The sequence below is a fragment of the Cavia porcellus genome, unplaced genomic scaffold, assembly GCF_034190915.1.
Source record: "Cavia porcellus strain 051 isolate PalLab524CR breed Dunkin Hartley unplaced genomic scaffold, mCavPor4.1 scaffold_7, whole genome shotgun sequence".
NCBI lineage: Eukaryota > Metazoa > Chordata > Mammalia > Rodentia > Caviidae > Cavia > Cavia porcellus.
Window position 1 is genome coordinate 41,549,294 of NW_026947490.1, and position 22,065 is coordinate 41,571,358.

The window sequence follows — 22,065 nt, forward strand, 5'->3', positions numbered from 1 at the left end:
CGAGATAGCATTCACACCACTCACACCCGCTAAAGCCTGAAAACATCCCCAGGAACCAACAGGTGCCATGCCAGTCTATATGTGTGGAAGCCACTAGTTGATGCTCTTCTTATCCAAAGAACCCTTGCAGTTACTTGCCTGAATACAGTTTGTCAAGCAGGAAGGGCATACACATACACTGCAGTCACACACAGCAAGGAAAGTTGAGTGTGAGATCAAACAGCATCCCAGTAATTACAAAGTCCACCCTTCACCCTTCTCAACACACAACCTTTCTCCATGAAGCCAAAACAGGGCTCAACAAAGGCGGTCTTTCCAACCCACATTCATCTGGTGGGGGCAGAAGGCCCTTCCCCAGTTATATATGTCTGCATGGGAAAACATCCTCATTCATAGCCTGGTGTGAAGTGATTATTATTACAATTGGTAGAAATCCTAATTTTTAGATTGTGATTTATGGTTACTGTGCTTTAAATACAGGATCTCAACGAATGGAACAGGACAGTAGCATTCCTTCTGTCCACCTCTAATGATGATATGAAATTCAAATACAGAACACAGATAGACAGTCTTCCGTGTGGGGAGAAAATACCCTGAATTTTGTTTGGCTGTCAGTTCTTCCTCATTTCCACCATACCCACCAGTGTCCTTCCACACAGACTCCAGGTAGAGACCTGATGCTCCTGCACTCCAGTGCTCCTCCTCCACCCTGATGCTCCTCCTCCTCTACCCGATGCTCCCTCCTCCTCCTCCACCCTGATATGCCTCCTCCATCATGGTCCTTCTCACTCATCAGCTTCCTGGGTTTGGCCATTGCTTGCTTTCATTTGTGTATTCTGCCAGTTGTCACCTTCCAGGAGCAACCAGAAGATGGCCTGGGGGTCACAAGACGTTTGGAGAACCAGGAAGACCCAGAAATTCCTGACCATGGAGAAAACCTGTGGAGGGAGTCCTCAAAAAACCTCAGGTCATAAAGGACAGTTACATTATCACAATAGATGAGTTCACCGCTCACCTGTCACAGGCCAAAAGTTTCTCTTGGAGTCTCTGTGCTATTTTTACAACTCCATGTGTTTGTACATTTGGTGACAAGGAGTTCTCTATGTGTACTGTGGATTTGACCATTATACATTCTTGTAGAGGCTTTAATTCATTTCAAAGTGATTTGTTTGTTAGATCAATGAATGAGTTGATAAATGCATATGGGAAAAATACATGAATAAATGAATTAAAGCCTTAAGGAATATATGAATGGATGGGTGGAAAGACAGAGCAATAACTGAAGGAAAAAAGCAAGTAGTAAAATCTGGGCCTGATGCACACAAACTGGCAATCCCAGCACTCTGGGAGGCTGAGGCAGGAGGATCTCAAGTTCAAGCCCAAGCTGGGCAACTTAGCAACTTACTGAGATCATGTTTCAGTATTGAAAAAAGAAAAGAAAAGAAAAATCTAAACGAAAAAGGACTGGAGATGCAACCCAGTGAAAAGGTCCTGAGTTTAATACCCAATATTGAAAAAAAAAAAAGGTAATGAGTGCTTGAAATTGTTAGCAAGTGCTCAAATATAATGTGCAAATAAAATATCTTATGAAGGAATGAAACCATATCAATGGACCCTAATCAACAAGCACACAGGAGCTCCTCTCACATGCCCACCTCGCAACCTGATGTGAAATGTGAGAGGATGCTGTGAGTGAGGTTCTGGCTCCCGTTTATGGTTGAGGAATTTGGCTCCCCATCCTCATTTTCAGCCAGAGGGACTCTGCATAGACCCTCATACAGACAGAAGGAATATAGAAATATCCCCCTCCTGTCTGACCCTTCAGAAGAAGGGGGCTCCGTGAGCATGATATCACCATAGCATGCCTGGATGAAGTGGTGGCCTGTCAGACACTGAAGGGCACTTCCTGCATGGCCATAACCATGGCTGTAAAGAGCACAGATCCTAGACCACAGCCCAGAAAGTGCTGGCGCTGGTTGCCAAGTCACACGATCACTTCCTTGTGCTCACTTCTGAATGGAGACGATACTGTACATCTGAGATCCTCACCTCAGGGTCTGGCACCCTCTCACTACTCGACCCGCAGCCACCATCTTGGCTACTACTAGACACTTCTGTTCTGTGGGTTCTGGGTCACCTGCCTGGTGAACAGCTTGGTCCCAGGTGAATGTGAATGCCTACAGCAAGGAGCTACTCCATAGGAACTGTTGTGTCTCCATGCAAGTGCAAAGTCAAGACTTTGGTCTAGATTGGTGGTTTTTCAGCATTTTATGATATTAGAATCCTTTTCCCAAGGAAATATTTCACACAGGAAGTAATAAGACCTCAGAAAAGAACCCCTGTTCTTACTTTCTCTGTGTTCTTAAGACCTCTCCTTAGAAAACCCGGAGTCTGATGGAAGCCAACACTTTGGACTGGAGTCTTCTTGTGGTGGCTGACTCTGTCACTCCAGGACTGAGTCATAGTGGCAGGGAGGGACATGTACTGGAAGCCTGGTACTCTATGGGTTGTATGCAGGTGATCATACAAGGAGGAACACGTGGTCAGCCACGGGCAGCTCAGCACAATAAGCCAGGAGCTGGGATGAGACTGTCTAGCCTTCCCATGCTGACGTCTTCAGCCCAGATTCACCACCTACCTCTTCTTCTGCTTCCAGTCCCATCATTGATGCCAAGCTACTGGACAGTCCCCTCTGAGGCAGGCCAACCTAGATCCCAGATATGCTACCAAGGAAGACCAGGGACTTCCTGGATCTGGGGTTCCCATTGGCAGGCTCTAAGCAGCTGCCCGAGATACACAAATAAACCCCAGGGCTCTCTTCAGCCATGTCACATGACGCTATTAGAGGTCAGTGCCCAAAATGAAGACAAGACCTGCCTGCAGTTCCTCAGCATGGAGTTTCTACAGGCTCCTCTTTCTTCCCACTTCACTGGGTCTGGGACGGTGGTGCTGTCATCTGCTTGCCATCTTCCCCTGTGGACGTCTCTCCTCCTAACTGTACCATGAACCAGTTCAGACTTCTCTTGAAATTGATTCACAGATCTGCTTAAACTAGTTTGTTTTGAATGGAAATTTTATATTATACAGTCATAACTCAAAAGCAGTATTTATTTTCCAACTATGTATGCAAAATAGAGACACAGCTATGCCAGAGAGGAACACACTTCACTATGCAGAACCTGGAGAGAGGGCTCAGTGTTGAAATGCCTGAGGAGGAAAGGGCTGGGCACACCAACCCTGGCATGAGTAGCCATCCTTGAATCCCTGTCTGCTACCTGGCTGTAAGCCTTGAGCACCTAACAGCCTCTCTGAGACCCCGTTTCCTCATCTGTAAAGTGGGGGTCATGGTGGTATGTATGCCATAAAATTCTAAGAACAAATTAAACCTAGATAACTAACAATTAACTCATTACAAAGGTAACACAACTACTCCATAATTAACACCTACTGTTGTTTACATTGTTATGTTAAAAGGTAAACCAAAATCCCAGCACTCAGGAGGCTGAGACTGGAGGACTGCCATGAGATTAAGGCTAACCTGGGCTACACAGTGAATTCAAGGCCAACCTAAACTATATGGCAAGCCCCCATCTTGAAAAACAAAAACAAAAAAACCCAAAACAACAACAGAAAAAGGTAAACCAGCAGGAGAACAGATGTTATAGACCTAGTCATCTACCCTGTGTCTTCCAAGGAACATTGATTCATATCATTTAGCAGTTTCATGCAATGACAAGATGACAAGGCTCAGAATCAAAACCCTAGGTCCCTTCTAGCCCACCATTAACTCCTATCTAAATTGGGAGTCCCTTCCTTTCCCCAGGCTTGACTCTCCCAGCTGTTCACGGGGCGATTGAACCCAGGGGTTTCCAAAGAACCTTGAACTGTGGAGAAGTGATTCCCTGACTCCACAGACAGCCCAGACGTGGTGAACAATGGCCCTCCCACTACGCTTGCTCAGGAGAGGACTCACTAAGCAGGGCTTCTAAGGCAGAGCATGCCAGGCCCAGAGCTGGTGCCAGGATAGGAAGGCAGAGCTGATGACTCCCAAGGTAGAAGGTCCAGGGCTGCCACCAAGCAGGAAAGAAGGAGTTCCTGCTTGGAAAGAAGGAGTCAGGCACATGGAGTCCCCAGCATGAAGTTTATGACAGGTCCCTAATTGAGGCCACTCCAGTCCTGCCAGGGTCCTCTGAAAAGGGACCTTGCCCACTGACTGCTCCTTCTGAGTCTCAGCCCAGACCTTGACTCAGTTCCTCTGACACTTTCCACTTGTGGTCACTCCAGGCGTCATACACCTATTACCGTAAACGGGCTGAGACAGTGGCACTGGCCAGTAGCATAACTGCATGTCAGTCCCCTTCATCCAGCCCCTCACTCTGTGCCTGGGCTTTCTGAGGGGCAGAAGCTTCTGTCTCTGTCCTGAAGCAGTTTCCAGTTTCTTCGAGAAATACCCAAGGCAAGCTAACTTGATAAAGAACGGGGTTTAATTAGCTCACAGTTCTGGAAAGTCAAGGGCATGGTAGGAGCATCAGTCATGCTCTGGTGAAAATCTCCAGCAACAGGAACACATGTAAGAGAGAGAGAGAGAGATCACATGGCCAAAAGCAAGGCAATTCAAAGGTCAGGATGGCTCTTCTGAGAACCTGAGAGCCAGTGGTCCAAGATAAGCACCTTAATGTCTTCCAAGGGCAGCTCCCCCAGCACCTGTGCTCCCAAAGATCCCACCACCTCATAGCACCACCGTATCGGTGCAAGGCTTCTGACACAGGAGCCCTGGGAGGAACACACTCAAACCATACCCAAGCCATGCCAGGCTAAAACCTTCTAAGCTTTACCTCAAAATGTCTGTTAACAATCTCAGCTACAAATAAGATCGAAACTCCCTCAAAAATAACACACACACACACACACACACACATACACATACACATACACACATACACACACACACATACACACACACACACACCACACACACACACACACACACACGGGTCCTGGGTCCTTCAGGGACTCCTGGTTAGTGGACCTGCTGCAGCCATCCCTCTTTCACTTTGTCTCTCCATGAACACGGGGTCTCCCCAGGGTTAAGGCCTCCTGCAGACCTCTCCCAAGCCAAGCCTCACTGAGTGGGATGGCAGCAGGACTGAGGAGCTCATCGATGTTGGTAAACAAAGCTTGTGACGGACAGTGGGAAGAGAGATGCTCACCCACCCCAGAAGTCATTAGGTGTGGCTTCTGGACAAATATACACACATGCCAAGGTTTGTTTTGTAGGCGTAAACACATGGTCTCTAAAATAGGCAATGTTGAGTCTCTGGCACAAAATGAGGGTATGAAGCCGACACTGTTTATAATCTGCTGGAACCCTCAAACTTATAAGCTCTTGTTCCAGAAACATTCGTGTAAAAGGCTCTTTCTGAGGAACGGGTACTTGTCTTGCTGCTAGGCAAGTTTGGTTGACGCTACCATAGAAGGGCTTACCCAAAGTCCCCAGTCTGTTCCCGTGGGGGTGGCAGGGGAGAGCAGGCCTAGGGATGGAGGTCCCTGGAAGGTTTTGCATGGATGGGTCAGTGCCTGCCTGGCCTTTTGGGGAACTAGCTGATTCTAGTTCGACTGAGGAGTCCTCAAGGCCTCTTACCGGGCATCATAGTGAAGAACTCCAAATTATTTATTCAAGTATTTACTGCTCCACAGTCTTTATTGAAACCAACACTGCAAGCAAACAACAAAAAAATGTTTTTTCTCATTTCTTTCCATTGTTCTGCTTTGGCAACTTTATTGCACATTAGTTCAAAATAAGCTGCCAATAAAGTTGGATAAAATTAAACTCATGCTGGAGTTTTTTCCTCAATAATTTTTGTTGGGTTGCTTTTATTTTCATAAGGATTTGAAATGTGGCATCATCGTAGGCTCGGAATTTCACTATCTGGGTAGTTACAACTTCTACCGAGTTTTTATGAATTCCAATTTCAATTCTTTTAAAATGAGTTTGGTTTTACTGTTAGCTTCACACGGAAGAGGTCTCTGTAGCAGTTTGTCTTTTCCTTTACAAAAAGCATGACATAAAACCAGAATCTTCTATACTGTAATTAGACTTAGAAAAATTATGTGATTTCCAATTTAACAGAACTTTAGAACATGACATAGTCCACAACCCAAAGCCAACATTTGTTTGAATATATGCTTTCAGAAAAATATTTTTTTTAAAAATAGCATTTGTGAAGAGGCCAAAATGATTCAATTTGAGATAGCCAAAAGATAAACATCTTGGAGTGAAAATTATGCACTATAGTAATTTGATTATGGTGAAAATCTAACACTGTGTGTCATAAGCAAACAATAGGAAATTTTATGCAACTAAACATTTTTCTGGCTATCTAACTATGATTTATACATCTAAAATGATAAATTTAATCCCATCACCAGTAGATCAATTTCAGGTATAACAGATAAAACCAGAATAAATCATCATATCACTGTATTGGAAACACAAAGAGCAGATAGGAGGGGAATTTTGACTTGAAACAGAAATCTGTTTTCAAGCTTCCCAAGGACAATGTGCTATGGAGAAGTTCAATGTATACATAAAGTCATCTGATCCAAATATGCTAATGATTTTTATTGGTCAAATCTTAAAAGTAAGGTTTATTTTTATGAGTGTGCATTAATTAACCCAGCATGTACTATCTTTCAGGCTATCTTGCCAGGGACTTTCATTTAAACATGTTTATTGTGAAATGTTTGCATTCTCCACATTTGTGGCCCACACACAGATTATTTCATACTTTTCTTTAGAGCACTTTAGAAAAGTTAAAAGGAGTTATTGTTTTTGATTAATGCCATTTTGGGGCAGTTTAAAAAAAAAGATGGGGAGTTCCAAATCTTAGTTCTGCATACATTCTTCAACGTTAAAAAATAAACAGATAAACTTAAAAAAATTTTTTTCAAACTCTACAACTTGCACAGCACAAAGAGATGTGAGGGCTACCCGGTGTCTTGTAAGGTGGTCTCCTCAAACTGAGCTTTATTAACTTGGTGTCTGTGTGAACTCATGTGGAATAGCAATGGGCCGATGCGGTACAGCTATCAATCACGAGCGGGAAGCAGCGAGGCACACAGCCGTGGCGTGGTGCCATGCAGATGGGAGTTCTAAGGCCCTGCCTGTCATCTTTTGATTAAGAAAAGGAAATGATTTCACTAAAAAGATATTCCCTCTTGTGTTGTTTTGTTTTAACTGAGTTTGTACTTTCCACCGAACTGGACATATTTATTGAGACTCATAAGTTACTTCACAGTTACCAACATCACTGCAATCTCAACAAACTATTTTTTCTTGCCAATTATCTAAATATCATAACTATAAAATATCTTAAAACATTCTCCGTACTGTAAACATCTTAGCTACAAAGCTTTGAGTGTAAACAGTGCGATGCATCAGAATGGTTTTAAGCGATGTTATAAAAACTGCTCTTAAAAACTAAACAAAAATGTAAAGCTCCCATCTGTTTTATGATTTTTCCACTGCTGAACGGCTGCTGTGTGCCAGTTCACTGAACCGTGGCTTGCTAAAGAGATTGCAGGGGTCACAGATTGAAAAAACAAAGAGCATGTCTTTAATGGTGGGATTTTTTTTCTCTTTCTCTCTCAAGTCTTCCTGACATGGCTGGAACTGAATTAAGTGCACGGTGGCAGAAGGGACGAAACATTACACACACACACACACACACACACACACACACACACACACACACAACGATGCCTGTTGCAAGAGAAGCCCTCTCTGAGAGTGACACACTTTCTAAGAGATGTCATTTTGGTGATTATTTCAGCCTCTTTGGTGATTGTGTACCTGCAACCTCTATTCACTCTGACTTCCTTGCGGAATTTTCGTTTTGGCCCTCTCTGAACAAGTTAAAAATAGACAGCAAATTGCATGCTAAGAAAAAGCATTCAGGCATATTTTTGTGTACATATGCAGGTAGGAGACGATGATCATTTAGAGCCTGCTGATTCTCCTCTGCTCTGAGCTCCAGTCCACAGGGATACCAGGCACCTGAGCAGGTGAAAAGACTCTTCAAAGCTACAAGATGAAAACTATCCCTCGCTATGGAAGATTTGGCTTAGATACATTCACACACAAAAGTGAGAAGCGCAAGGGCTTACAGGGCCTATGCCTCTAACCCATCACTGGGTTCAAAATGGCAAACACATAGGACAGGATGAGTCAAAGGCCAGTATTGGGCTCCATGAGATCCTTATGGGGGACTTCATCAAGCTATGCACTGTATGCCCTAAGAGGTCTCCTTAGATGACTGCTAGCATCCATCATCTTGTCTCTAAGGCCACTTGCAAGGAATAACAGCCAGTGTGACCACTGAGTTTAGGCTCCTGGCAGATCACCTGACCTGTCACCCAAAGACACAGCCACTAGGGTCTAGCAGCTCCTTTGACTCCAAGAAGAGGCTCAGGGTGAGAAGCAGTCTGTAAGTCAGCTCCCAAGGTAAGGAGGCTGCTCCCAGGCTCCCCTTTAGACAGCAGACACTCCTGGAGCTGGGCCAGGACTGAGAGGCAGCCTACAGGACCAGGCAGGAAGAGGGAGAAGGCAGCCTGCCTACCTGAGGGAGAAGTATGTCCATCAGGCTTCTCCATAGGCTACACCACTCACCACAGGGGCACCCCCAGGGGCAGTATTGCACAGATGTGAGGGAGGAGGGAGAACATTTAGGACTGAGGATGCCTGAGGAATCCTCCTGCTTTGAAAAGCAGCTTCTATGCCTATACTAAGTGGCTACCCATCCACAGTTCCAGTGTCCCGCCCAGAACTGCTCCTTCATGTCCCAGGGCTTTCACAGCCCTTCCTGTCACCCTATAGTAGGTGGCCTTATAATATCACCCCCACATCCATGAGGAACCCTGGCCCCCAAGGAGGTGGCGCCCATTGAAGATCTATCATGGGAAGATCCCCGCCTTATTAGTGAGCTGATCTCTGCCCCTGGGGTGATGCTGCTCCCTGAGACCAGAGGGCAGGATGTGTCAACACTGCTGCTCCGCCCTCCTGTGTGCAGTCTCCCACCTGCATCTCCCACCTGCATCTCCCACTTGCCCCTCCCCCAGCAGACCAACCTGATACCCTTCAGGCGGGCACCCAGCGATGCTCTCCAGGATCTGACATGAGTCTCCCCCTGCACTTGTGGTTTCAAGAGCCCAACCAAGACCCCAGGCCATCCCATGTGGCCAATGTCACTGTGTCCAGAGCAGTAGTCTTCCCAAAGAGCATTTGGCCCATAGGGCTCTGGGGGCCCCCTGGGAGGCTGGCACAATTCCATGCACATTCCAAATTTAAATCTGGGACGTTCTCCCCTTTTTTCACTGCTTCAGAACATGGGGGAGGCATCTGCCTGGAAACAGCTGTCACCCAAAGAAGAGGCGGCACATGCGGCCCTCCCTCCTGCAAACAGCACCGTCAAATGCCTCACAGCAGCCAGTGTTACTTAGCTACAGAACTTCGCAGGCTGGGGAGGGAGAAGGAAAGACGCTCCGGGGAAGGACAGCAGCCACCTCGCCTGCAGGTGTGCACTGTCACACATGCCACCAGTCAGCAGACAAACCCTCCAAGTGGGCATTGTGTCCTTGTTTCACCAGTGGATAAACTGAGGCTCAAAGAGAAACTAACATGCCCGAGATCACACACCTCTAAAGTAATGACACAACAATCATCACTGTAATAAGAAGTCACACACACTTTTAAGCATGTCAACTGTGCTTACCATGGGCCTTGTGCTTCTCTGTGTGGTCTAAGTTCAAATCCTTACAACCTCACCAAGAAGTTCTACTAGCACTCAATATAGACAGGAAGAAGGGGGAAGAGTAAGGTGAAGTCCTTGGCCCAAGGTTAAAGAATCAACGATAGCACAAAGGCTCAATCCCAGGCAGAGTGGGTCACTTCTCTCAGCCACAGGCTCTACTGCCGTCACCATCATCACCATCGAGGGAGGAGCACAGTGACCACTTACAGGACTCTTGCTGGGAGCTCGGGCCAACTTGAATTCCTTTAAATTTCAGTTACTATTGTCTCCATTTCTACTGTTCACTTTTTCCTCACTATATAGATAGTAGAAAACTGAGATTTTGAGAGATTATGCAGTTTATTGAAGGTCAAACAGCAGCAGCAGAGCCAGAGCAAACCCATGCAGCTCTGCCTAACAGTCCTGCCTCTGCCCCGCGAGGGAGGTGCTGGGGACCTGCGCTGGGCTGTGGGCCATCTTTCTGGCAGTGTCAGGGTGGGCTCCCAGAAGGGGAGCTGGGACTGCACCATATGCCACGCACAGCAAAGCTCTCTGGGTGCTGTTGCTGCAGTCCGTGTGTACTCCTCACTAAGGCTAATCTGGATGATGTCGGTTTACTCTAAGTCCAACGAAGGGATGGTAGCCAGGAAAAGCCTGGCTAAAGTGGTGGCTAAGCTGAAATCTACAGTTCACGCAGATGCAGGGAGGAGCTACTACAAACACTGACCATATTTAGGAGAATTGGGAGATGGAGGATGCACACTGTTCAGTTTAGCAAGCTGACTCTATGGGCCAGGCAGCCCAGCTGGGCGTGTGCAGACCCAGCCCTGGTGTCTCTGGTCATGGACAGCCATGGGTAGGCTTTGCATGGTCTCCCCTCTAGCTGGTCCAAGTCAGAGAGCAGAAAAAGGACAAAGCTGGACATGGTAGTACACACCTGTAACTCTTCTTTGGGAGGCTGGGGCAGGAGAATCACAAATTTAAGCCCAGCGTAGGCCACTGAATTTGCCAGGAAACCTGTCTCAAAAAAAAAAAAAAAAAAAAAAAGCTAGAGAGTTAATTCCATGCCAAGGCCCTGGGTTCAATTCCAAGTACTGGCAGGGGTCGGGGGGAGAATAAAGAAAGAAGACAGACTCAAGGGGCAAAGGAGAAGTATCAAGAAGCAAAAAGATGGTCATATCCCCCCAAAATCCTGAGACATACTGAAAACAAGATCTGGAAGGGCTGGCTCACACCTGCAGAAAACAGCAAAGCCATAAGCTACCCCATAAGTCCACACAGCTCAGACACGGTCAAGATGAAAAATGCGGGCAGGTCAGGCTGCACTTTCCTCAAACTAGTCACTAATGAAGTTTGGGGTGAGATATTTTGAAAGCAGCCCACACAGCATAACCACACACCATCATCAGCTGCCATCCTCAAATGCAATTTCATTCATAATTAAATATGGAAAAGCCACCACCTTAAAATAACATCAGGGGTCACAATTGAACTCTCCACCCGGGGCCTGTGCATTCCGGCCTCTACCGGCCTCTCCAAGACCTTCTCCCGTGCTTCCCAGGCCACCCTCTCTCCAGTCCAGATCATCTCATGCAGTCACGTCTGCACCCCCTTGCCCACCCCACCCTGCCTTCCATGCAGTTCCTTCTCCTCCTTCTCTGTCTACAAGCACCATCAGGATCCAGAGATCCTCTGGAGCAGTCTCTCTCATGCCTTCACCAGTGCAAGGCTTTGCCAGCCCCTAAATTTTTGTAGCCATCATTTATACACTCAGATACTCCCTTGTGATGTCCCTTCTATTGTCCTTTCAAGCACCATTTGCATTTCACATAAGAATGTCCCCTTCATTCATTCAGCAGATGGTTTCTGAGCACCTACTATGTGTCAAGTGCTGGAGAGACAAGTGACTGATCAGACATGGTCTCCACCCTCCTGGACAACTTCTGGAAGAAACAAGTGACAAAAACATGAATAAATATGCACCAAATATTTCCAGGGGGACATCAGGTTCCCTCCCTTGCACACACTGTGGAATACTCAGTTTGTGTTGAGAATTTGCAGACCAGCTCCTTCCCCTGGTCCCACCATGGCTCTACCTCTATGTTCCCTCCTGCGCTGTACTTGGGAGAGACTCCCCCATGGGATGGTCAGCTTGGAGAGGGCTTCCCCCTAACATTGTCCACCCAACCCATAGTTCTAGGAAGCTCTGAACAGCCTGATGTTGAGCTGTTAGTGGCAACAGCTGCAGGGGAATTATAGAGGACTGAGAAAGAATAAAACCACTCTGAAGCAAGTAGTTAGTGAGCATCAGGAGTGTTTGAAAGAGCACGATCTGGAGGCAGCTGCATTAAGGAGCAGTGCTCAGGTACAATGGCAGCTCAGGAACTGTGTGCGAAGCAGCGCTCACAGCCTCTCACACACATGGGCCAGCTGGAGGAGAATGGACAGGCCTAGTGCAGGAGCTGTGGGGCCAGGGAGACTTGCAGCAGGCACTGGGAAGGGGGCCAGGTGCAGGAGCAGATCAGGCGACCAGAGACTCGGCGCATTAATCAGTCCTTGAGGGACTGTGTCTGCTGCAAGCCTGGATTCCACAGAAAAGAGGGACTGGATGTGGCCAAGTTCCAGGAGGCACAGTCCACAGCCACAGGAGGAGAGGAGGCATGCTACACTGTGACACAGGATAGGGCACATGGCCTATGGCAGTGAAAACAGCAGCAGTAACAGCAGCTGTGTTATTGGGGTCTAAGATGTTGCTGAACCCCTTAGGTGCATAATTTCATTTGATGCAATAACCCTGTTATAAGAAAGCTGAGACTAAGCCTCAGAGATGTTAAATGACTTGTGCAGTTTCACACAACTAACACAGGGCAGGATCAGAACCAATTGTCATGTCCTTAGTTCAGCTCAGCGCTTTCCCCCTGGTGTCAAATCCTGCATGTGCTGGCCACATATGCTTCTTCTGTGACTTTCTCGTACCCCTCTTCACCTCCCACCTGTCCCCAGCCCCTTATGTTGAGTAGAGCTCTCTAAGACTGGCCTCTGGGCTGAGACCATTGGGATTGCACCATCAATGACTACATACCTATGACTGAGCCTCTGTGCAAAGGGTCTCGTAGAGCTATGGAGGTCCCTATCTTTTCACATTTCTCTATGCAGAGAAGGAACCTGCCAGTTTGTATAGGCCCAGTCTACAGCTGAGAAGACAGAGGCACAGAGGGGAAACGTGGCCTCTCTGCCATGGGAGGGGAACTTCAGCTTGTGACGTGATACCCTAACCTCTCAGGTTTGCCAAGGCAAGCTCTTCTTGGGATCTCACATCATTGTCAAAGAAGCAGGAAGTCAGTATTCACCACCACACAGAAACTGGGTTAGAATTCCAAAAGAGAAACCCAGATTTTAGACACTGTCAAATTCATTATTTAACTTTCCAGAGTTTTAGGTAATAAGCTTTTATAAACACATTTTTCACCCATTCCCAAGAATTGCACAGCTTTGGGTCTAATTTGGAATCCATTATCAATGCTCTAACAGTCATTGTTAGACTGCATGGAAGGAAGAGAAAAGGTCCTGGGACCCCAAGTACTAGACTCCCATTGGTTAAGTGTCTTCTTTACTTGGGTGCTACCATGTCCAGTGAATGAGCTCTCTTTTTACTGAAAGTTGTGGGTCTGTCACCACCATGTCCATTAATAATCAGCAAATTAGCAGCCTGCTTGTGCAGGCACTTCTCTTTTCAACCTGAAGGGTGGTTTGGGGGTTTCCTTTAAATTTAACTAACCTCATTAAGAATTCATAGCACACCAAAACAATGATCTTTTAAAAAATCATCTTTTCAGAAAAGGGATATCAGCAAAAATAATCACTATTCCAGGCTCAACAATGAGTCTCTAATGAGGACAGCAGTCATCAGTTAAATAAACATATCATTAGGGTGGGGCTAGATGTATCAATACAGACACAGTCCACTAATCCATGGGGTACTTTGTGTTTAGTCTTGGTGGGTCCAGCTGGTGGGTGGGTACCTCTAGGACAGAGTCACAGGTCACCTTCATCAGTAGGGCTCGGTGTGGATGAGGCCAGGGCAGGTGGGCACTCCTGATGGGATAAATGGCAGAAGGTAGCAATAGGACACAATCCTGAGAATCAGACATGCTGCAGCAGGAATCAAGTTCAGATCAGGAAAGTGTCCAGGAAACCCTAGCCAAAGCCAAAACCATGCCGGAAGATGGAAAATAAGAACCTCTTGACCAGGGGCCCCATAGCCATGTAGACACCAGAAGCCAAGGCCTAAGCTTAGCATTCAGGGTGGCCACAAGTCTCCACCCAACTCCCTCCAATGGAAGAAGCTCAAGTGGCTCTTCCTGCTCATCACTATAGCCAGGCTGATGCCTGGGGCCATGTCCCATTGTCCACCTTCTGTCACTTGTATTGGCAACTTCTTCACAGCCTGATCTCATCTCTACCTACCCCTGCCTATGAGCATACAGTCAGATGGTAATCCGTTAGAATCCCCAGACTTCTCCTTGTCTAGGATCCTCCATGTTCTATAGATGAAACAGAGCTGTCACAGACAGGAGGCCACTCAAGCAGGGCTGATGGTCATAGACACGTGCTCTGTCTCTGCAAATATTTATCATATTCTTCTTCTGAGTCGAGATTGTACTAGACTCCGGGGCACAGCAAAGAATAAGGCATACTTAGCCCTTTCTCTCACGGGACTTGCATTTATGGGAAGGAAAAGACAGTGAGATGAGAAATAATTAGGATCATTATAGATTGTAACAGAGCATTTATAGAGCAAGTAAGCAGGGTGAGAGATACCAAGCAACTGGGGAAGGCTGATTTTACAGAGGGAGGTCAAACAAGGGCTTTCTGGGGTGGGAAGAGAATATTAGATCCAAGGTCTGGAAGAGGAGGACAAACTAGGACATAAAAGTTTCAGGAAATGACAACCATGGTGAAGAAGCAGGAGAGCAAAAGTAGACGGTGAGGATGCCCCGCTAAGGTGTACAACACATGCACACACGGAGTGATCACATGCACCCTCCAGGAGAGCTCATCTCCAAGAAGAGGACTATGGGCTCTTCTGAGGTCAAGCAGAAAAGTTCCTAGAGATGAGGAAGGTCAAGGAAGCAGATCCACCTCATTGGGTACAGGACCTTGACCAACTCAGTCAATGACACTGGCTGACAGATCCTCTGAAACTCAACAAGCAGGCATACTTCAGGGAACAGGGACACCAGAATGCAGGTCACAAGTGACTTCCTTACACACTATCCTCAACCTACTTTGCAAAGAAATCTGCCTGAAAACAGGCATTACTGTGACAGACACAGAACAGACCTAAACTCTGTGGTATTCAGGAATTATCTAATAGGAATTGGTAATATGTCATAAAGAGACAAACTATGCTCTTTAGTGATAGGTGTCAAAGACCTTGTACCTAATCTTCCCAGTGTGTTGCTGAAAATGCAGTTGGGACTGAACCTTCTGGCGTCTCGTTCCCGAAATGGAATTTCATGAACAAAGTAGTACGGTTAAATTTTGAAAAGCAAGGGTTCTAACTTCCCCTCACTCAAGTAAGGGTTTCATTGCCTGCAAGCCAAATTCTCCCCAGCAGGGAGTCTTCAGCACTGGGCAAAAGCCTCCACTTCAACCCTTCAAATGCCTGGCCACTTGCTTCTCTGCTTTTGCAGTCCTGAGGAAACACAAGCCTGCCACGTCTTGAGCAGGTGTCAACGAAGCCAAACTCAGGAAGAGTTTCATAGACAGGAGCTCAGGAAATCCAAGTGGCAGAGTGGGGAGTCCTCAAATTACCTCCAAGGAACATGAACTCAGGCCTATAATGGTAATGTGACTTTTCTAAATTCCCTTCGTGACAAAGCAAGGTGTTGAGTTGGGCCTCCTATTCCCAACTTCAGCATCAAGGGTCTTCTGAGTCTACCCAATTATTCCTCACATCACTATTAGCTTCCAGCCCAGAAATCTGCAAAGCTCTGTTCTCAAAGAGCAGGCAGATGCAATGCTAAGGTGCCCCTTCAGTAGGCTGTGCCCTGGGGGGCATGACATTGACTTCTCAAGAGGGAGTCTTCACCCCAGCTCTGCAACTCTTGGTCCCACCAAATTTATTTACACTACCAAATTTATTTTAATATTATTCTATTAGCCACAAACCTATACAGAGTCAGACTTAGAAGAATTAATATTTAACATGTGGACACCCAGAACCCCCTGGCATTCTGACAAATAGAGTATGCAATATATTACTCAATATATATCTAACTCAGAAAAATCAGTGGCAGAACTGGTACTAGTGGCAATGGTAGAAATAGTCCTAGTAAAGAATCCAAAGGAATATTTATTGAGTGCCCATCGCATACCAGGAATGGTGATCAATGGCTTCAAATACATCATCTCATTTAAACTATGAGATTATAAAATACCACTGAAAACACATTTTCATATAAATTTGTTTACTTTGCTCAACCAATATTTTTTGAAAATCAGCATAGCAATATCCAAATCAATTTTGATTTTTCTTCAGAAATTTGGTAGAGAATCTATCTCCCCAAGGTGTAGACCCAGTAAGTTAAGTTATACCCCAGAGCAAAATATCCTTTCACACTAATAAATTTCCATTAAAAATGTCTTTTAATGGAAATATTGACATGACCCCCAAGAACTTGCAGCAGCACTGAACAGTGCAGCTAGATTCAAGAGGAGAGGAGCCTGACGAGCTTGAGACTGTACCAGGTTAGCCCAAGGTCTGCCCAGATAACTCCAACGAGTACTTGAAAAGGCCATAAACCAGAGGCTCTCTTAAATGCAACTTACTCGCCACTTTTATGGGTGTTTCACTGTATTAGTTAGTCACATCCACTTTACAGAACAGAACTCCATTAACATCACTCACTTGGAGTCTTGTCTATAAGCAGACAGTGTATTGCACAGGCTTGAAATAGATTCCTTCCCACCACCCATACCACAGCCCCCCACCGCCCAAATTCCTGCTAAGCCTATTTTTACTCAAAGGGCAAAGTCGGCCTTGGATTATGTGTGTTCTCTGTGCAAAGGATATGTTTTCAGCAAGCAGGACCACATTCCTATCGAGCAAAAATATTCCCCATAAGCTGATTGTCCCGGGTCCTTCTGGGCCTTTCTCAATAAGGCTCTGTTCTGTGTTCTCCCAGTTGTGTGGCCCATGTTCTCAGATGCGGCTTAAAACAGGTGTTTGTCTATTGAGAGAATTGGAGCCAGCCCCTCTGATTGTTAAGGTGCCTCTCTCATGAGGCTGCTGACCTTGAGATACAGACCTTGGAAAGGCAGGCCCTTAAGTAAGATCCACTTTAATATGATCCAAAAGTGCTCCTGTTGTCTGAGCGCATCCCACCCTACAGTCCTGCCTCTCATTCCTCACTCTATTGTGCCTTTAAATTTTACTTTTGCAAAGAAAAGAGTAGAGGAGTAGAGAGGTGACACAGAGAGGGATCAAGAAGGACAAAATGAAAGCAGCCAACATTTCTAAATACCTCTTGACAATCTCTAAGTTTTAAAAGCCATTACTAGATTCGAAGTATACCAAATATCTGGTGACATAGGCTTCACGGTTCGGGAGAAAATCTAAAAGGAATTTCTTTTCACATCCACGAGTGGCCAAAGAGCTTTCCAGGGAAAAGGCATGTTTCACCCCTCCAGCATATACAGGGTCCAACAAACCTCTGCCTCCAACACAGTGGAATCACCAAGCCTTTATTTCTGGAGCACATATGTGACACAAATATTGATTTACATGACAGAATGATTCCAACAGAACTTGGGTGATTAGTTAAGGCTACATGGACAGCCAAAATAATGCATCACTACCTATTGAGTACGTGATTATTAAGAACCAAGTCCTTCCCTCTGGACACTGGCGAGAGCTCCCATTGAGTTCTGAGTACAGATCAAGGGTAGCACAGAGCTGGAGAGCTGGTCATACCAAGACTCTTGTGAGAGCTTGTAAGGTCACTCAGTGCATTGCTAGAGGCTGCAGATGCTTTCCTGAGATGCAGACAGAGCCCAGTGCAGGAGCTGAAGTTGCCCTTCCGCTGGGCATGATGACATATGCCTATTCTCTCAGAACTTCGGGAGGATGAGGCAAGAGATTGCAAGTTTGAGCCTAGCCTGAGCAGTTGAATGACTGAGTGAAACCTTGTCTCAAAATAAAATAGATAAATACATATTTGTATTTATTGATATAAATGTATACTTATATATATGGAGAGAGAGAGAGACACCTTGGGATGTAGCTCAGTGCAAAAACCCTCGATTCAATCTCCAGCACCACAAAATAAAATAGAACTTGTCCCCTGACAACCATGGCTAGAGAAGACTTTTCTTGGTTCTCATTGAATCTCAAGAGAGCCTTTCCCTGCTAACATCTCCAGGTGCCTTGATCACTGCAGCTGAGCAAGTCCTCCCCATGTCTCTGTCCCCGAGGAGTTCCACAGAACCAGGCATGCAGGAGCACCTAACTGCTCACTGCTAAACCAGTGTTGAGTGATGATCATTATGCTTTTCATTCACAAGGACTCTCACCCTGTGCCAGGCCCTGTGCTAGGCACTTCACATGTCTCACTTCATTTCATACACATCAACCCCACAAAGTAGCCTCCTCCTTCTTCAGAGAGAAAACAGGCATAGAAGACTCAGACCAAGGCTAGAAATACAGGTCAGTGGTAGAGCACTTTCCTACCGTGCATGAGACCCTGGGTTCGATCCCCAGCACTGACAAGAAAAAAAGAAAAAGATAGACAAGTGTGACCAGTCCACCCTAATGTAGTAGCTCAAGGAGCCTGGGGCAACTCTGCTCACAAATACTACTGTAGTTCAAGTCTACTGTCAAAGCACACTCTCCACAATAGGAAAGGTCATTGGCAATGTAAACCTGTCCTCCATTCTTAAAAGTCATTATTATCTCTAATTCCATCATCAGAAGACAAATACATTGTCCAAAGGATAAAAGTCTCCTAGCTCTGACAACCGAGGTATCAGAGATGGAGACCAAAACCTGGGGGATGCACGGGTGTGGTCTGGTCATAAGAGAAAACAAGTGTGCTTCACTTGAGGGAATTAGGATGTCAATACAAAGAAGTCCAAACCCAAACAAAATCCACCAAAGCTACCCCTCACCCAAACCAAGGGGGTGCAGCTGCTGCGTGCAGGTTTTCTAGAACTTTCAAAGAAAGCTGGCTGAGGGGGATCAGGGGGAACAATTACGGCATGCAAATGTCATGTGATTTTTGTCACTGATCTTTTAACATGCATAGCCCGGTTCATGTGTCTCCAATTCAAAATCTGAAATTGAAGTCTTATGTGGAGATAATTATAAGTGAAAATCAAATGCAGGCCTGGAAAACACCCTACTTTGCTCATAAAATAAATGCCCACTGAGAAGAGCCTGGATTCCCAGAGGAAGTTGAGATGGGACAGACCCTATTGGTCAGGGCAGGGTTCAGAGGTGATAATCAGCCTCATTCATTCACAGTTGGGCGCAAATCCTGGGACCCTGAGCTGAGGTTTTATACCCAAAGCCAGAGGGGGCACAAGCCGCTCTTGTATTAATTTCAGCAACAATATATTTTGTTTTAACAAAAGCTGTCAACAAACTACAGACCAAAGTTGCATAAAGAAAACAAAGTCTTTTGGGGAAAAAAAAAAAAAAAAACTTCCAGTTCAAAAAGAAAAAAAAAAATTATGTGTTTCCCCACAGTCATTTCAACCAAAAGAAAAGTACACACCTCTGTCACAGACAGGGACAGCCATCTCAGAAACTATTAGTCAGAGGCCAAAAGAACATTCCTAGCTGCCTCAAGGAGGGACTGGTTTCACCACCATAAGCAAAAGGGTGACTGAATTGTGTGCAGAGCTATGACTTTGATTCTCAGCTCTGGGTCAGCGTCCCCTTTCCTTTACCCCGCTCTGCCTGAGTGTCTGCGGCCACCAGTCTTCACAGGTGGGCCCCAAGTCCTCAGCCGGGTTTCTGGGCCCTGTCACAGTGCTATCCTGGGACTGGGATGAACATGTCCCCACAGTGTAAGAGTCCTCCGTGTCGAGCCTCTTCAAAGAGGCTGCTATTTCTGAGCTCTGCCTATTTGCCTAGAGCATGGCAAGAGGTTACCATCTGACCCCAGCACTATTAAATCTTTTTAAAGTTTAATCTTCAGGGGATTTTGACTGTAAATAAAGAACACTCCACATGTAAAAAATAAACTTACACTCATGACTTCATACGTGACCCTGAGTTCAATTTCTGTTTGTGATTTAGCAGAGGGGAGATGAGGTATGTGGTGTGGAGCCTGTGAGTGTGGGGCTGGGCTCCCCGAATTTGCTGTGGAATTACCAGCTCACAATGAGGGATGTGTCCCCAGAGCAGAGGTGACAGTCTCATGTCCAATAGGTGGCACAGTCAGGAAGCCCAGAGCCTGGGACCAAGGCTCAGCTCACCCTCACATTGTGCACATCTGGAGGCTATTCATGAGGAACATCTGGGTTGATCTTTTGCCAGGATTTGGTGCCAGGACCACACTTCCACTCAGGTCACAGTCCACAGAATTGGACATCACAGGCAATGCCAGATCTGGCACATAAGAGATTCCATGCCCTCAACCTTCCCCAAAAGATTCCTAGAGTGCTCTGCAGGAAGAGGGGGATGATCCAAGGGACAGTGATGCTCCATGTAGGAGGCACAGGTTTGGAGTCTCAGAGGACCCTCTGCAGTACAAAGGCTTCCCAGAAAGCCCTGTCTACAGCCTTCATCCTCCCATCATGCTTCCCAGCATACGTTTATGCTGGTGCTCCACCACAGGCCCTGGACACAATAACACAGCTGTTAGCATCTTGTTTTTGCATTACACAGATAGAGAAACTGATCTCACAGACTCTCATGGCCAGTTGATGGGCTGACACACAGCACAGCAGAGAGGCCACAGCAGAGTGGCTGGCTCTCCTCCCCGATTCTATACCCAGCTGAGGTGTCCAGGAATAGAATGAGGAAGGGCCTCGGGGTTAGGTGCATTCATTCATTTTTTTTCATTCTATAATGAAATATAGCTGATATACTTTATAAAGAGAAGTGCTTTAATTTTTTCTTATGGTTCTGGAAGTGCAAAGTTGAAGACTCATTTAGTGATGGTCTTCCTGCTGGTAGTTCTGAGGCAGCATAGGACATCATCTGGCAAGAGACAGAGACACAGAGAGGGCTTGTGCATGATGTTTGTGTCTGTCTGGTCTTGCCCTTTCTTCTTATACAGCCACTGGGATTTGATCTCTGGGCCTCTTTTCCCCATGTCTAAGAAAAAGTCTAGAACAGTCACAGCAAAACTTTCAGAGTTTTCATGCTTCCTGTGGCATGTGTGCCATAGGTTCACTGCCACTGGTCTAGAAGGTACGACATAGAACTGTTGTTCACCATTAACACCCTGCAATGAGGCAGTCAGTCTTTAGGGATAACTGAAAGAAGACAGGGAATGACATGGAGAAACAGGTGAGGCTCTGACTCCATGCAAAATAGGGTGCAGCAAACCAGAAATGGCCACTCGTGTCATTGTCAGTAATTTCTTGGCATAATTTCCCATTATAATACATACAAGGAGACTGTGGAATTCACAGCCTCAAAACACAACAGATGGATGGATGGGTGGATGCATGGATGGACAGATGAGTAGATAAATGGATGCAAACCTGGGTACATGTAGGAGAATATATGGATGCATGACTGGATGAAGGATAAATAAAAAGGAAAAATGAGCAGATGCACAAAGGCAGGGATCGTGGGAAGGGTGCTCAGGTACACGGAGGAACAGAGGATTGCGGACAGGAAGGAGGAGGGAGGGAAGGATGGAGATATGGATGGAGTAACAGCAAAGTGGAAGGTTTGGAGGGCTAAACTCTAGCCGAGGGAGAAAAACTCTTGAAACCAGTAAGAACCAGCAATGCCACTTTCCGGCATGGCCAAGGCCATCCTACCACGCCAGCTGTGGGAAGGAAGACTGCTTCTCCCAGACAAAATCTGACTTCTGTCTCATGCTGTCCATCCCAAAACCCTGCAATCTTGGAACCGAATCACTATGAAGCCCCCTTCCTAGCCAAATTCAGATAGAGATAGTATGTTTATTTTTTTAAGCAGAAATGAATTATTCAGCACTTCTAAATCCAGAACACATCAAATTGAAAACGACACACACTGCTTTTCCCCTCTCCCAGCATACATAGAAATATTCTGTAATTTCTTTAAAAG

At 46.0% G+C, this 22,065-nt stretch overlaps 1 protein-coding gene across 19 annotated transcripts in view; it reads right to left on the bottom strand.

Moving 5' to 3' along the window:
• Positions 1-22,065, bottom strand: part of Znf536 (zinc finger protein 536) — a 432,561-nt gene that overhangs the window by 321,364 nt on the left and 89,132 nt on the right. For 3 of the 19 annotated variants that reach the window (XM_063253418.1, XM_063253421.1, XM_063253417.1), the window contains exon 3: positions 10,726-10,805. The exons of the other annotated variants lie outside the window; for them this stretch is intronic. The gene's annotated coding sequence lies outside the window, so the exon portion shown is untranslated. The remainder of the gene's footprint in view (positions 1-10,725; positions 10,806-22,065) is intronic. 19 annotated transcript variants of the gene reach the window in all.